Below are 15,981 nucleotides of genomic sequence, written 5' to 3'. Positions count from 1 at the left end.
AGATTAGTACTTGGACTTGGGGACTGGATAAAACTCAGCATCCCGACATGACTCAGAGCATACTTGCAGATGACTCGAAACAAATCAGCCAAAGAGAAGAGCTTTCTCATCACTGGTGAACCGTCTGACTGATCCCGCAAAGCCACAGGACCTTGAGAACTAGGGAGCTCTCCGGTCTTTTCCCTGAACCTGAAGTGAGTTAGTCTTACGTGTGTACATTTCTGTTTGTAAACCTGGGATCCATGGGGCTTCAGTCCTGCAAGCCGTCCTGCCCCGGTCCACAGCTAGACGAGGAGGAGGTGGTTGGGCGGTCTGGCTGCTCGTGTGACCACAAGCAGTGGGACCGCTGCTGTGACCTGTGCTGTACGCTGTGCCTGGATGTGGGCTGTGGCCTCTGCCCTCGGGACTGCAGCTACACCTTCTGCACCCTCTGCCTGGGCGTAGTACAGAGCTGCAGCTCGTTCTCCACCACCTACCCGTCCGAGATCCCAGAGACAGAGCGTGAGTCCATGCCGTCCCTTTAAATCTAGATAGCGGTTGTTGCTGTCTTGGAGCATCATGTGTTTGTCCTCGCTAAGCCTAATGTTGTCCTATGACTGTGTGGTTTGTGTTGTAGAGGTTATGCTTGACGCGGGACGCCGTGCTTGATACGGTTGTATCAAACACAACTGATACATTTTCCAGAGGCATTCAAGGACTCAGCTGATTGGTCAGATCAAACAGGTACAAGCTTCAATACTGCCAAACTCATTCAATCTCATATGGACACGTTTTCGACATTAGCAAACTGTAATCCTGCAAACCGACAAAATACAAAGTTAAACTTCGGTTACCTAAATGGCACATAGCTAAATGACACCAGTTAAAATGGAGCCGATTTGGTTTTTCATGTCCTTTTTAATCCACATTGACCCCTAAAAATCTGGCCAGGCCTGTAGAGTGTGGCCACGCTCCAGACGTGTTCATTGTTTACATCCGACTGCATTCCGGAGATAGCATACGACATGCTGTAAGCTGCCCCCAAGCAATGTGGACAATAACATCTTTCACTTGGATTTCATTATCAACATTAACTTGCTAAAGTGATGACTCTTAAGGCCTCTTTAGCTTTTTGGCAGCTTGACTTAATAATACAAAACTTGATAGAACCAGGTTTCCATCAACTGAAAGCCACACAAGCACACACTCTCTCTGCTACACCTTAGTTCAATGCTCACGTAACATGGGTGTCAGATGACACATTTAGATTGTACTCGTATCCAGTGTTGTCAGTGTGATCTGTGAAGGAACAAGCTGAAAAACCTGAATCCACACCCTGTGGAGCTGGCTCATTCTGGATGTGTGATTGGTGAACACACTCTGTGGAGCAGCTGGCATGTATACACAACCCCAGAACTACCCGGGAGAGAACTTACGAATTTAAAAAGGAAAAAATAGTCTACTTTGGGCCTCCCTGCTTAGGTTGCTGCCCCCGCGACCCGACCCCCGGACAAGCGGCAGATAACGAACGAACGAACGAGTCTTCCACTTTGTGGAAGGAGTTGACGTCATTGTTATAGAATCTGAAGTAAAGGCAGAAAAGGTAAGGTGGGTGAAAGGTCAAAGGTATTTGAGTTTAGTGTCCTCACTAATCTTGGACTTTAACACATTCCCAGTCTTGTCTGTGTGAGTGAAGAACTGTTGTAGATGCTGTTACAATCAGTAATGGCTTTAGCATTTAATGATAAGACCAATGAGGATAAATATCAGTGATTATATAGGTGTTGAGTTCTTATGTGTGTCTTATGACATGTCTTATGACATGTCAGACACACTATGATCAGGACCTGTACATTGAATGCTTTGGAGGAAATGTCTCGGTTTTATCAATAACACATCATACTTTTCAAATGCATACCGCTAAGTATTTTGTTGATCAATATCAGAGATCAATAACCTATATCATCTGAATAGGTGAATCCAATGTGGTGGTTGTCACCTCTCATAAAGTGACGCCACGACTGACAGTCAAGGGTCAGTTTGATTGACATGCTGATTGATTCCCTGTGCAGAGAGTGTAGCGCCGGGCCATGGGGTGCTGTTTCAGCAGCGCGGAGGGGGAGGGCGATGAGAAGCACGGCGGCGACGGCGACGGCTGCAAAAGCTGCTGTCTGAAGACCAGGAACTGTCTGATGAGTGGAGAGTGTGGACGGGCGCTTCAGATAGCCAATGTCTGTGCCATGTGTGGCATGTGCATCCGCATGTTTGCCTGTAAGTTCAGAGGTTGCAGCCACAGGGCGGGGGCAAAGATAATTCTAGAATATCTCAATTCGTTGTGCACATGGAGTGTGTGTGTTTGTGTGCGTGTGTGTGTGTATTTTGATCGAGTACCGAATACAAGATAACTACTATTAAACTTGTCGTTCCCAATTTCTTTTTTTTCAGAGTTATAATCAGACTGTGACTCAATACATTTTCAAACATGTCTGGATACTTCTCACAACCACAAAGTGCCTTGAACAAAATAATGTGCAGCACAGCCTGTTCTTCTTCTGGGATCCACCCAGCACCACACCAAAGACCCGCCCTGTCTTACAGCCTTGGAATCTGGTCATGTGCTGGAGTGAAGCAGGACGCCACAAGTACAGCACACACGTTACTTCCTGAAAGGACACAAATGCCTAAACACGAACAGCAGCCATTTTTTAAGTCTTAGAACTAGCAGGAGCCTGAAAATCAATTCATATGGGCAAACCAACTGCACTAAAGGGCGTGCTTGCCCATTACTTGAGAACAATGTCCATGAGCAAGACTGAGAGAGGGAAAGAAAAAGTAACTTTTTATTCCACATGCTGTATAGAACCCTTTGTTTAGTCACATAGCATTGTGGGTTTTGAGTAAATATCTGAATCTTTTTATGTAACAATCAATAATTGTTATATGAGCTACAGCAGGTTATACTTTTCATTGTACGGCGCTCGTCATTCAGCTAGTTATTGTTTGTATTGACTGAGCCAAGGCTGCTTGTTTACTCATTTATAACAGTCGTGGTTATTATCGGAGGATAGCTCGGGGCTCACCCAAGCCCCAGTATCAGCAGAGCATTGAGCTTCATCATGAAAGATTGACAGCGAGTAAAAGTGCAGTGTAGCACATCCTCACGAGCGCCCAGTTTACAGTAGTCGGTTGTGCTCTGAGCTTTAGCTCGAGAACGTGCCACAGTGTGTATCTTTAGATGTCCTGCTCACTGTGTTATCTCCTTGACTCTGTAGACATGCTTTCCTGATCTGTTGGCTGTTAAAGCTGAAGTGGTATAAGGGGAGCTGATTATCGTACATTCAATTACACACAGGCTGTAAGCTTGCTTTGGAGAAAAGTAATACTTTACTTTTATATTTAATTGATGGAAGCATATTTCTTTTTTTTAATTATTATTATGTGGTTCCCCAGTTGATTGCTAGTGTTACTGATAGGATATTTGCTCCTCTCTGTGATTGTATTGTGTAGGCTACTGTAACTGGGAATAAATGGAATGATTTAGGATTGGAGAGGATTTGGAGATTCCTGTGCAGATTTATTGTTGCTTTCTCTAATTATGTATTGTCATCAATATCTGCTGCTACTTTATTGGCAATAATAAAACATCAACGTACTATACCGTACCTACGCACAAGCATACATATTAGGCCAATATGAACAAAATATCTTCATTCTATGATGTCGTATACAATATGATTGCAATCAGGTTTTGTTCTTGTAGTTCTTGTATTGTACAGCGCATTCTGGTCTGATTCTAAGAGGGCTATTGTTTGAGCTTCATTCATACACTGTAAGGGTGTGATGCACTGTAAACACAGCTCCAGCATAATCAGGCCCTCAGTGACCATAGACCAGCCCTGGCAAGTCCAGTACGATAAACATAATTGACGATTTGTGAGGGTTACTCTTTAGGGTTTTCCTTGCTGTCTTTCATTGTCATTCTTCTCAGTTATCTCTTGCTGACTGACTGCATTTCTCCCACCTCTACCCTGGTGTTTGTTCTCATGCTCTGACTGGTGTTTTTCTGCATCCACCATAAGGGTTTATAAATAGCACTGTCTGCAGCTGACAGGCATCTAGATTAGAACACCAGAGATTTCTCACTGGTTCTTTCTTTCCTATGTCCAGAAAATGTACTTTAAATTGATTTTATACAGGGAAAACTATTAGGAGGTAGCAGCCCCATAATTACCAGACTGGAATCAAAAGTGTGATGCAAGATATATTATGTCTCATTGAATATCTCAGCACAACTCAGACTGATGGATGCAACACATTTTCTTTTTAGAGTCTTGTCTGTGTGGTACATTCTTTTACTAATTAGTTCTTGTCCACTTTCTGTCAGTAATTTATTTGTAATTTTGTAGAGTAAAGGACAGACAAACCAACAAAGCATATATGCATTAAATCACAGTTTCATATTGCCATTGTGATCGTGCCATGTTCGGCACGATCACTTAAAAGAGAAAACACAATAAAAACAAAATGTTTGTGCAGAAATCAGTTTTCCATCAAGGTGACCATTGACTGACCCTTACTGTCAGAACACTTGTCACGGCCACAGCCGTGCCCCCCCCGGTTTCAGTTTTTTGCCCTGCCCTAGTGTTTCCCTGTCATTGTCTTCATCTGTTCTCGTTAGCGTTATTGTGTCCACCTGTGTGTCGTTTGGTTCTGTGTATTTAGGTTTCTGTTTTGTGTCCAGTCTTTGTCTTGTCCTTACCCTATCTGTTCCCAGTTTTGAGAATAAAACCCTTGTTTCTGCCATGCCTGCCGACTCCCCTGCGTTTGGGTCCAACCCCACCTCACGTCGTGACAAGAGGGCCGGGGCAGGTCCGGGGGTCGACCCGGAGGCAGGGCAGAGGGCCGGTGCAGTTCCGGGGGCCGGCCTGGAGGCTGGGCAGAAGGCCTGTGGCCCGGAGGCCGGAGCAGGTCCAGGGAACCACCTGGGGGCAGGACAGGCACAGGGGACGGGGGCAGGACAGGCACAGGGGACGGGCACAGGGGACAGGGGGCGCCTGGGAGCGCGGACGAGAGGGCGCCTGGGAGCGCGGACGAGGGGGCGCCTGGGAGCGCGGACGAGGGGGCGCCTGGGAGCGCGGACGAGGGGGCGCGGACGAGGGGGCGCCTGGGAGCTGTAATGGCAGAAATTCAAGCGGCACTGTGTAGATTTGAATAGTCAAGAGATGGCGGTTACAATAAATTTATTTTGCTTATACAGATCATGATTTAACAAAGTACTTTGTGATCAGTTATAACGAAGGAGGTGCTAGCCACAGGTCGTTCGCCAGAGTGATCCAGAACAACCCCAAAACCCTGCCTTATATAAACTTTAGATCAAATGGTTTTTCTGAACTCTGATTGGTCAGCATTGCTCAGTGACAGTTAAGACAATATAACCCCCCAGGTCAAGTGACCAAAGTCTTTTGATGTCACGGCTCTTTCTCTAAATGAGGACAGTAAAGATACCCTTAATGAAACACAAACAGGACACAGGACACAATCTCCTTGGCCAAAAGGTCAGGGCTGCTAGATCAACTGAATCCATCTATCCATCTCCCTTTAGGCCACAGAACTCAAACATCCCCCAACCTCTGTGCCCCTAGCTTCTCAATCAGGCATCATAAACCAATACCATAAATACCTTAAGACCAACTGCAACATCCATTTGTTTAAACACAACCTCAGTCTATTAAAAATACATTCTTAGTAACTATATCAAAAAATGCCATTACAGAGCGCGGACGAGGGGGCGCGGACGAGGGGGCGCCTGGGAGAGCGGACGAGGGGGCGCCTGGGAGCGCGGACGAGGGGGCGCCTGGGAGCGCGGACGAGGGGGCGCCTGGGAGCGCGGGCACGGCAGCGGGCCAGGAGTCCTCGGGCGGAGGAGGCGGCGGCCAGAAGTCCTCGGGCGGAGGAGGCGGCGGCCAGAAGTCCTCGGGCGGAGGAGGCGGCGGCCAGAAGTCCTCGGGCGGAGGAGGCGGCGGCCAGAAGTCCTCGGGCGGAGGAGGCGGCGGCGGCCAGAAGTCCTCGGGCGGAGGAGGCGGCGGCCAGAAGTCCTCGGGCGGAGGAGGCGGCGGCCAGAAGTCCTCTGGCGGAGGAGGAGGCGGCCAGGAGTCCTTGGGCGGAGGAGGAGGTGGCCAGCAGTCCTCGGGCGGAGGAGGAGGTGGCCAGTAGTCCTCGGGCGGAGGAGGCGGTGGCCGGGGCACAGGGCAGGACCGGGGCACAGGGCAGGACCGGGGCACAGGGCAGGACCGGGGCACAGGGCAGGACCTGGGCTGGGGCACAGGGCAGGAACGAGGCTGGGGCACAGGGCAGGACCGAGGCTGGGGCACAGGGCAGGACCGAGGCTGGGGCACAGGGCAAGAACGAGGCTGGGGCACAGGGCAAGAACGAGGCTGGGGCACAGGGCAAGAACGAGGCTGGGGCACAGGGCAGGACCGAGGCAGGGGCACAGGGCAGGACCGAGGCAGGGGCACAGGGCAGGACCGAGGCTGGGGCACAGGGCAGGACCGAGGCTGGGGTACAGGGCAGGACCGAGGCTGGGGCACAGGGCAAGAACGAGGCTGGGGTACAGGGCAGGACCGAGGCTGGGGCACAGGGCAAGAACGAGGCTGGGGTACAGGGCAGGACCGAGGCAGGGGCACAGGGCGAGAACAAGGCTGGGGTACAGGGCAGGACCGAGGCTGGGGCACAGGGCAGGAACGAGGCTGGGGCACAGGGCAGGAACGAGGCTGGGGCACTGGGCAGGAACGAGGCTGGGGCACAGGGCAGGAACGAGGCTGGGGTACAGGGCAGGACCGAGGCTGGGGTACAGGGCAGGACCGAGGCTGGGGTACAGGGCAGGAACGGGGCTGGGTACCGGCGGCAGGTGGCCGAGACTCCCCGGCAGGAACAGCCTCGGTGCACCTTGTTCGTCCGGGCGCAGGGCGGCACAACCTCAGGCAGGATCGAGGCAGGGGCCCAGGTCAGGACCGAGGCTGGAGTCGGGGTTCAGGCTGGGGCTGGAGCCGGGGTAGGAACCAGGACTTGAGGTGGGCCCTCCGCTGCAGGCTTCGGGGTCCACCAAAAGCAAGTCGGGTCCCTAGGAAAGGGTTCGGGGAACTCTCTGCTGGGTCCATTTGTGTTCTTGTCCTTCTGTCACAACGTGAGGTGGGGTTGGACCCAAACGCAGGGGAGTCGGCAGGCATGGCAGAAACAAGGGTTTTATTCTCAAAACTGGGAACAGATAGGGTACTCACACGGACAGGTATGGTAAGGACAAGACAAAGACAGGACACAAAACAGAAACCTAAATACACAGAACCAAACGACACACAGGTGGACACAATAACGCTAACGAGAACAGATGAAGACAATGACAGGGAAACACTAGGGCAGGGCAAAAAACTGAAACCGGGGGGGGCACGGCTGTGGCCGTGACAACACTGTAGCCTTAAGATGGCCGCAGAGGCTGCTTGAGCCATCTGGAGCACTACAACATATCTTCAGTTTGTGTGTGCGTGTGTGTGTGTGTGTGTGTGTGTGTGTGCATGACAGCTCTTTATGTTGCTGTGAAGCGGTGCTGCTGTCATTAGTGATGGTATTACTATTACAAAGGCACCTGATTAAAGGCACCTGATTAAACTCGTGGTCTGCCTCACTAACACTGACCATCACCTCCAGACTTTTTACGGCGTCTTAACCCGGCTGCCTACTTTTAAAGACAGGTTTAAAGAGTCCTAACCACGTGATCAATTCTGGGGAACATGCTCCTCCTGCTGCAGTACATCTTCTGTCATGTGAAGAACCAATAGTAGTCAGCAGAAAAGGACAGTGGTGCTCGAATGTGGCTTTGCGAGAGACGGGGACGTCTGCTATGCGCTTCCCATCTCCACCCACCTGCCGAGTGACTGTCTTGATGATTCTGTATCTGTGCAGCCGGACCTTCAGGAAGATGAGAAGGGATAGTGGAGGGCAGCGGTGGAGGTGGGCGAGGGGGTATTGTAGAAATTAGGTTGTATTTTTTGTCCACTTTCAGCGACTTCCATCTTATCCTGCTCCCCAGCCCTCTCACTCAATTTCCATCTCGCCGCCGTGCGAAAATTGGAGTGATATAAAGATGTGAGCTCTAGATTGAGACAGGGAGAGATTGGAAGAGAGGAGAATGGGAGGGATGGAGGAATGGGGGGTGGTGGTGCAGGGTGGAGAAAAGTAGAGGAAGAGAGATGGAAAAAAGACACATCAACACACACATTTTATAAAAGATGTTCATTAAAAGGCAAAGGTTTCAACCAACCAGATTATCATGTAGGCTCTACAGAAACAGCATCACAGGCTTTCATACGGTTCCATAAATGACTTCATGTTCACTTGAAACATCAAATACATACAAAGATGATATATGTGAAACAAGCAATCTTCAGAACTGATACATGGGTATTTGACAGAAATGATTATCATAATTGTATCGCTCATATGATGTGAAATATCTATCTAATCTTTTCCTGGGCACTCAGTATTCATATCATGTTGGTTTGGAGGCAAATACTGGGGACAAACAGCCAGCTCTCAGCCTTCCTCAAGTGGGCATCGAGAGGCACACTCATACATACATATAAAACACAGGCAGGGACATTGCTCATCTTTCATGCATTGCACAGTGTTAGAACTGGCCAGTCAAAAAACATTCTTTATACAATGAATGCATTCCTCCTCCCATCCTTTCCCAGCAGCTTATCACCCGAGGTATTTAAGGCAAGCACCAGCATGCATAAACAGAAAAAAAAAAAAATGCTGGAAAAAAGGTAAAGAAAAGAGTCAATGAGGGGAGAAATGCCTTAAAAGGCATCTGAGGTGAGATGTTGTTCACTTGGTTTGCATTAATAATGTATGCGCTGACAGCCCATTAGAGTGTTTAAAGGGAATCAGATCCTGGCCCTCCTCCAAGCCCATTAGCTTTTGAGGTCAGGCTGTAGACTGACTGGTAATTGACTAATAGATTCAGGTAGTTTGAGGGTAAATTGGTAGTCCCTAGAAGGCACAACAATGCTGTTAAATGCGTATATAGAACACTGGGAGATGGTATTGGGGATTACAGGTAGAATAGCCCTGACTTGACCTGGAACAGCAATGTTCAGTGTACTGTGACAGGACAAGTAAATTACATAAATGGCCTCATGGGCTCCATAAGAAGCAACCACACATTACTAGCGCTTTCTATAAGGTGACTATCTACAAAAAGGTACAGCAGTTTCTAGGGTTGTCCAACATTACAATTGCAGTTTGAAGTGCTAAGGTACATGCTGAAATGATTGCAATGAGTCTGGCCTTAAGTCAACAAATCACGATAAAACAGGGCTCTCAAGTTTGATCAAAAGTTTGGCGTGAGATTACCATACTGTCGTTTGGGTACAAAAATTCCGGGAGATAGGGTAGGGGGTGCTGGGGATGTTTCTGATTGGCTGTTAGGTGGCATTTAACTCTGTTTAACTCGAGACAACTATCAACTCGGCAGAAAACCTTCCTCCGTATGCCTGCGCCTCGTCAATTAATTAACATTTAGTCATTTAGCAGACCAGAGCGACATACAGTAAGTACAGGGACATTCCCCCCGAGGCAAGTAGGGTGAAGTGCCTTGCCCAAGGACACAACGTCATTTTGCACGGCCTGGAATCGAACCGGCAACCTTCAGATTACTAGCCCGATTCCCTAACCGCTCAGCCACCTGACTCCTGCCTTCATTGTATGTAGCAGGACAAGTTATCCCTGAGGCTACTTCTCATCGTGGGCAATACACGGTGTTGCGTGAGAGCGTGAGAATTGGTTGAAATGCGTGAGCCTCACGGTGAATGCGTGAGACTTGAGAGCCCTGCTGTAACATGAAACAGAGTTCAATTTGCATTCAAACTCAGGACACTTTTACAGCCAATTCACAGCACAGAATCCCCACTATTTCCTTGGTTATCTTATTTATTCACAATGTTGTTTTTGTGTCCTGCCTCTAAAGGTCTGCTTTAGTCCATGGATTGATCGCCTTATTTAGAACAAGCTGGATTGTAATGTTTTACTCTTGCAAATTACTTATTGATTATATGTCACTGGCATGGTGATTGCTGGCAGACTGTCTATCAATGCTCTTGATATCATTATGAGCTATGGATTCATGTTTGTCATTTGCCAGATCCACTGACTAGATCAACAAGTGAAGTTCATCATGTCTTCGTCAATCAATCAGTGAGTATTTCCATTCTTCTGGGTTCTCGTTAATAAGTTATCTGTGTGGGCCGTTATGGAGGTAAGCAGTTCTCTCCTTAAACCGGTCAATTCTCTGGAAATTGTATGTATGAGTATGATGTAATGAGAAGACACCTGGAGAAATGAACTGTTTATTGGTAGGCACAATTTTCACGAAATCTCAGAATCTTTCTCCTGGAGGCTGTTTGTATGCTGGACACATTCTGCTCGAGCCAGTGTTTCTCTACAAAAGAGCCATGTACACACTAGTTGAATCACAGACCTGGTATCAGAATGCTGATTAGGAACGTGACCTCACAGTTAGGTGCAGCGTGGACTTCATCTAGTGGATCAAAATGGAAAAGCCCCCACACCAGCAGGTAATTATCCCCTGGGAAATCGGATCTACTGTGTTCACCACTCCAAATGAACGCCCCGCCCCCTCTCTCCCTCAGAGGGGTCTCACAGTGGCAGTCCCGGGGTTTCGTGGTGGGGGTGAGGAGGGCAGCCCTGCAGGTACGCAGCTGATCTGTAACAGTGATGAACGACCGTGCCGACCCTTTGATAATTGCTCACTCAGGGGTAGAGAGAGGTCCATTCATCAAAAAAAAAGGGGTGCTGCAGGGCTATCCCCTCCTCCGACCCTCCAAACCCCTCTCCCCGCACCCCCACCCACCCACACCCCCACCCCCAAAACGTCTCACCAAGGTACTCTCTGTAACTCGCCTCAACATCCCCAGCATGCACAAGATCACAGGCACCGGTTTCGAAGCAACCAGGGGGAAAGATGCTTGTTGTTTGGTTTTGACTCCAGGTGTGGTTGATCCAACATGAGTGCTGAAACTTTTACAGCAATCTGAACTGTTCTGTTCTCCTCTTGTCCTCCACATCCTTCCCCATGACGAGAGATTGTATAAGAGAGGGAGAGAGGCCTTGCTGTGTATGATAAATTGAGAGGCGAAGCGTCGGCTGAGCGGGCCGATTGATTTCTGCAATAATGCATCAGCTGGGATGTCTGTCTGGGGTGGCTGCAAATGTTAGTGTTTTCCGTAAACAAGGGACTTGATGCCGCTAGACCGCTCTGTCTCCAGAGTCAAATCCATTAGGGAGAGGGGAGGTAATCTCGTTAAACCTCCATCCTCTCGTTTAGATGGATTCATCATGTAGGAAATCACCTTGGGCTCCACCATCAAACTCATCAGTTCTTTTATTTGTGTTGATATTTCTGCACCTGCACATTATTCATGCATCTGTTTGTATGAAAGATGAAGAGCGATGAAATCATTCTGTTGTTGAATGCTGCCTTCTGCTTCTCAGAGACCATACATCCAGGCAGTTTCCCCGCTGACGCCTGCCTGCCTGCCTGCCTGTGTCAGTAACCTGGCTGGTCATGGTCAGATGGTGGCCCAGAGAGGGCGGGAGGGGGGGGGGTCCTGCTGGGAAGGTGAGTACCCCCGCTGCCAAGCGAGGGCTGGAGGAGTGAGGGGGGGGGGGGAGAGGGGATAGAGCTGAGCCCCCCAAGCTTTCAGCCTTTCTCTCCCTGACTGCCAGTCCTCGCAGGGTGCCTTTCTCTCGTAGCTAGAAGGCAGCCTTCCACCCTGTCAGAACAGGATCTAACCTTTCATGTCAGCGGGAGCCTGGGCTTATTAGCTTGCCAGGCTGCAGGTATAGAACAGTCACCATCAGTGAGACGCACGCTGTATGTTTCTTCTTTAAACAGAAACCCGAAACGCAGGCGAACAGTGGATAGAGAGCGAGTACCTGGGTAATGGGAATTTCAACTTGGTGAGGATCTCTGACGATGCCTTGTGCTCATCGTTTGTGCTAGTCGTTTGGGAACGATTCTACGGCGCGTGGCCGTGAACCTCATCTTTATCTTTATTTCCTATTAAAACCATCGCCGATCGAAATGACCTCCCGTTCCTCCTATTTGAGTGCAACTCTCTTCTCTGGCAGACACCCTCTTATTGTCAGTTTCAGTTCATCTACTGTGTGTCACTCTTCGCACCGTCCCCAATAGCCCACATCGACTTTAATGAAACCTGGAGAGAGGGAGAGATGAGAGACATGAGCGACCATATCATCAGTGTGTCACACAACTGCATGGACCTCCGTGTGTGCACAGCTCTGCTTATCACGATGCTCCCGTCAGCCCCCCCCCCCCCCTCTCAGAAAGGGACAAAGGCACAATGTGCAAATGAGCCGTTTTACACAGGCCTCGACGCAGTATTAATAGACGTGCACGGGGCTGCTGTCAGGTTGTTGTGGAGACGTCGTGGTAGCAGTCCCACTTACCAGAGACACATCCCCCCCAGCCTTCATTACCCAGCTGTCCATGCAGTCCATCTGTTTGAAAGCCAGCAGCAAAAGACATAGGAGCAGCAGTGGCACAGCGCTCATCTCCCAGACAGTGGCATGCATTAATACGCGGCCCAGGCTCAAAGTCTTCCTCTCCTCCCAGCGGAGAGACAGGTCCAAAGGAGAGACAGGTACAAGCAGACTAGCACGCCTCATCTGTTCATCCCACAGGATGCCTTCTGGAAACTTCTCTCAGCCTGTCCATCTGTCTCCTGCTGTGTTCTGCGGTGATTACATTTAGGCCCCAAGCCTTTCTTTGCTATCTCTCCTCCGAGAGAAAGTGCGGGAGGCGAGCGTGGGAACACGCCTAAAAACGACTTTGTACCTCATAACAGCAACAGTGTTGATGGAGGTTCATGCGGGGAAGCAGGGATATACACACCAAAACCTTACATCACTTTGGATTTATATTGCATCTGTTTCAATCATTGCCTTTTCCTTTGGGTGCTTTCGGATCACAGCAGCATAACACCTACTGTCCAATCCGAATCCAGCTGATTAGTCTGGGCATGTGGAGGGGGTAGCGTGTGATGAATCTCTGAGCGAGACCCTAGAACCAGCCCACACTTGGTGTGTCAGGCCACATGGAAAGCCTGGCAACCACCTATGCACAGACCTGTCTGCGATTAGGCAGGAAGACTGATGGTGTGTTCAAGGTGAAAACCAACCTCTTTAGTGTACACTCATCTATCTTCCCTCTCTCATTCGGAGGATCACGGCACTCAATAAAAACATGCTCTCCTCCTCAGCTTCGCCAGCCAAGAAGCAGTCATGTTTCGAACTAATGAAGACCCAGCTGGCCAAACTGTCCTCAAGCAGTAATAAAGAACTCAAAGAAACTGCCTGATTAACGTCTACCAGCTCACTAGGGCAAATATTTGGATGGTGCGTGACACACAAACAATGTTTTAATTCCCCCCGCAGAGGAATGACAGTACATTTCAAAAACTTGCTGATGAAATTACCAGATATTGCGAGTTGGCGTAAAATGTTGATGGTATTTTTGTAAAAGTGGTCTAACATCGAATAGAATCTTTTTGTTTGTAGGAAAAATCGCTATGTGAATGCTGAATATATGCAACAAGCGAATCACCAAATTGTGGTACGTATTCTTGTATACCAACACATACTTTGAGCCAAAATGAAATTATACTACTGAAATAATTATACTACTGAATAACCCGTGTAATTGAGCTTTGAGCCGCGTTTGTGTGTTTGTTGTTGGCATGCGCAGTGTTATCATGTCATAAGCGCGTGTGTATGTGTGTGAAGCAGTAGATAAGCAGGACGATCATTGCGGTCTGGGCTATGATGGCCCAGACCAGGGGCCTGTTCCTTATGGCACTCCTCCAAGACACAGACACTACAAAAATTGATTACCAACTGATTACCTGATTGCAGACCCTCTGTCTGCTAAATCTAGATTGCAACTCCAGACTCAAAAGCAGCCTGTGTTCGTGAAGCACGCTAAATCAATCATTCACACTCCGCACTCTCTCCACTGCCGGTTCCTCTCAACAATACAGCTGGAAGCTGCTCTGTATGACCTTGATTTTTTGGAGTGGATGAACAGAACCTCAGTCGGCTTCAATCCACGAGTACAAATGGAACAAGTAGCCTTGTGGAGAGATGTGACTGGAGACTGGAGGAAGCATCTGTAGATGTGGTTAGCCTGCACCTCTGCTCGTTGGCCGGGGCCACTGTCATTCTCCTTGTGCTGCTGTCCTCGTCTTCTTCCTAGAAAACTGGACGTTTTTCCACTAGGAAGCCTATCTGTTTAATTACACACTGTCTTTCCACCCCATTGATTTACATTCTAAGCTGTTTTAATTATACAATCCATTGCATTTTAAACACCAAATAAACCTACTTAAAATTCACTGATTAAAGCCTGTTGAGGGGTATCAGCATATTTGAGAGTACATAGCCACTGTTGCATACATTACCCCAAAGGAACCAGCGGCTCTGATTTAGATGGGTATTTCTTTCCCCATTCATGGCATTTATCTGTGTACACCCCCCTTCCCACCACCACCACCACAACCCCCCACCAATGCAACCCCCCATAGACCTGTTTTCCTCGTATCCGTAATAGAATTTTTCACATGCAGCATGCTCTATAATGGGTCCTTATCGCTTACTAAGACACGACACTTAACATGACAATGAATCAGAGACCTTGCCCTCCTTATTGAGTTTTTGAGCCATTCTCTGCAGAGGCTTAAAGCTGTTTGGAACACGCTACCGATGCGCTGTCGATATTCTATTGCTATTTGCTCCCATGTCTAGTGTTCTGCTTGAGAGCCAGCTTGAGTTTTGAGTGTTTTTTGTACAACTTGCCAAACAACCAAGCCAACAAAATTGTTTATTTTGGATGGATAAGGCACTGAATAAGAGGCCAGTGAATGTCATCCAAGACCCTTGGATGACATGCATACCCCGACCCAGCAGTCCTCCATGGCACTGATATGATTGTCTTCTCTGAATATTCATTCATCATCATCATCATTAGGAATGCACCTTGAACATCTTTTCTAACAATATTTCCTCAGTTTCAGCATGTCTTTTTTTCCGACTGCCAAATCAGCCAAGCTCTAAGCACAAAAGGTTTAACCTTCCGCGAAACACAAAGCAGACTTACGTGAATGCATATATTTGGAATTGTGTTCGTTTTGCTGTTCTGTCAATATTACATAAACATAATAAAGAGATGTTCTTTTGTACCGTGACCACCTACAGCTTCTCAATGTATTGCAGTAGAGAACAATGCATTTTTTGGGGAAATCTTTTGGGAAGCTTTTTTCCAATGTTATTTATTACTCTTTATCTACCCAGCCAACATTAAAGTGAACTCTTCTTCTCACTGTCTCTGGTGATGCTGTTTCGAAAACAAAGAGACATCTTTTATTCTGGCCCAGCTCTGCGTCTCAACAAAGCATCATGGGACTCAGCACCTGTTTTCATTCACTACCAGGCAATAAAACTTAAAGCCTGTACTTCATCTCAATGCTTCACTATAACATCTTCACAAAGCCCAGATAAACAAACCGCACAATATTACACAGAAAGCCCACCCTTCCCTATCAGAAGCGTGGGCTTTTTCCCCTCTCTGTAGACCCCCCAGATCAATACCATGCGCTTGCAATTATTACCATCAGCTACCATTTGCAATGATTGGATTTGGTCCTCGGGCTGAAAAATAGACTTTGGCACTATTATGCTATTGGTAGAGTTTGCACTGCTGTAATTGGATAAATCGCAAGCTAAGAAAACGGTTTTCCTGGGGGAAAATAAAAACAAATCATGTGCTGGTGTCAGTTTAACTTCTTTTTTTTTTGTATTCACAAATCACTATAGCATGAAATACGCCTGGCAGCACTCATGTACTTGATG

At 48.1% G+C, this 15,981-nt stretch overlaps 1 long non-coding RNA gene across 1 annotated transcript; it reads left to right on the top strand.

Moving 5' to 3' along the window:
- Positions 1 to 1,311: 1,311 nt before the first annotated feature.
- Positions 1,312 to 3,540, top strand: LOC134009563 (uncharacterized). The gene is made up of 3 exons (XR_009928248.1): positions 1,312 to 1,582; positions 2,052 to 2,250; positions 2,425 to 3,540. It is a non-coding gene; the product is annotated as an uncharacterized LOC134009563 (long non-coding RNA).
- Positions 3,541 to 15,981: the final 12,441 nt, after the last annotated feature.

The sequence above is a fragment of the Osmerus eperlanus genome, chromosome 2 (genome assembly GCF_963692335.1).
Source record: "Osmerus eperlanus chromosome 2, fOsmEpe2.1, whole genome shotgun sequence".
NCBI lineage: Eukaryota > Metazoa > Chordata > Actinopteri > Osmeriformes > Osmeridae > Osmerus > Osmerus eperlanus.
Note: the sequence above shows the minus strand (reverse complement) of the source record. Positions and strands in the feature narration are given on the sequence as shown.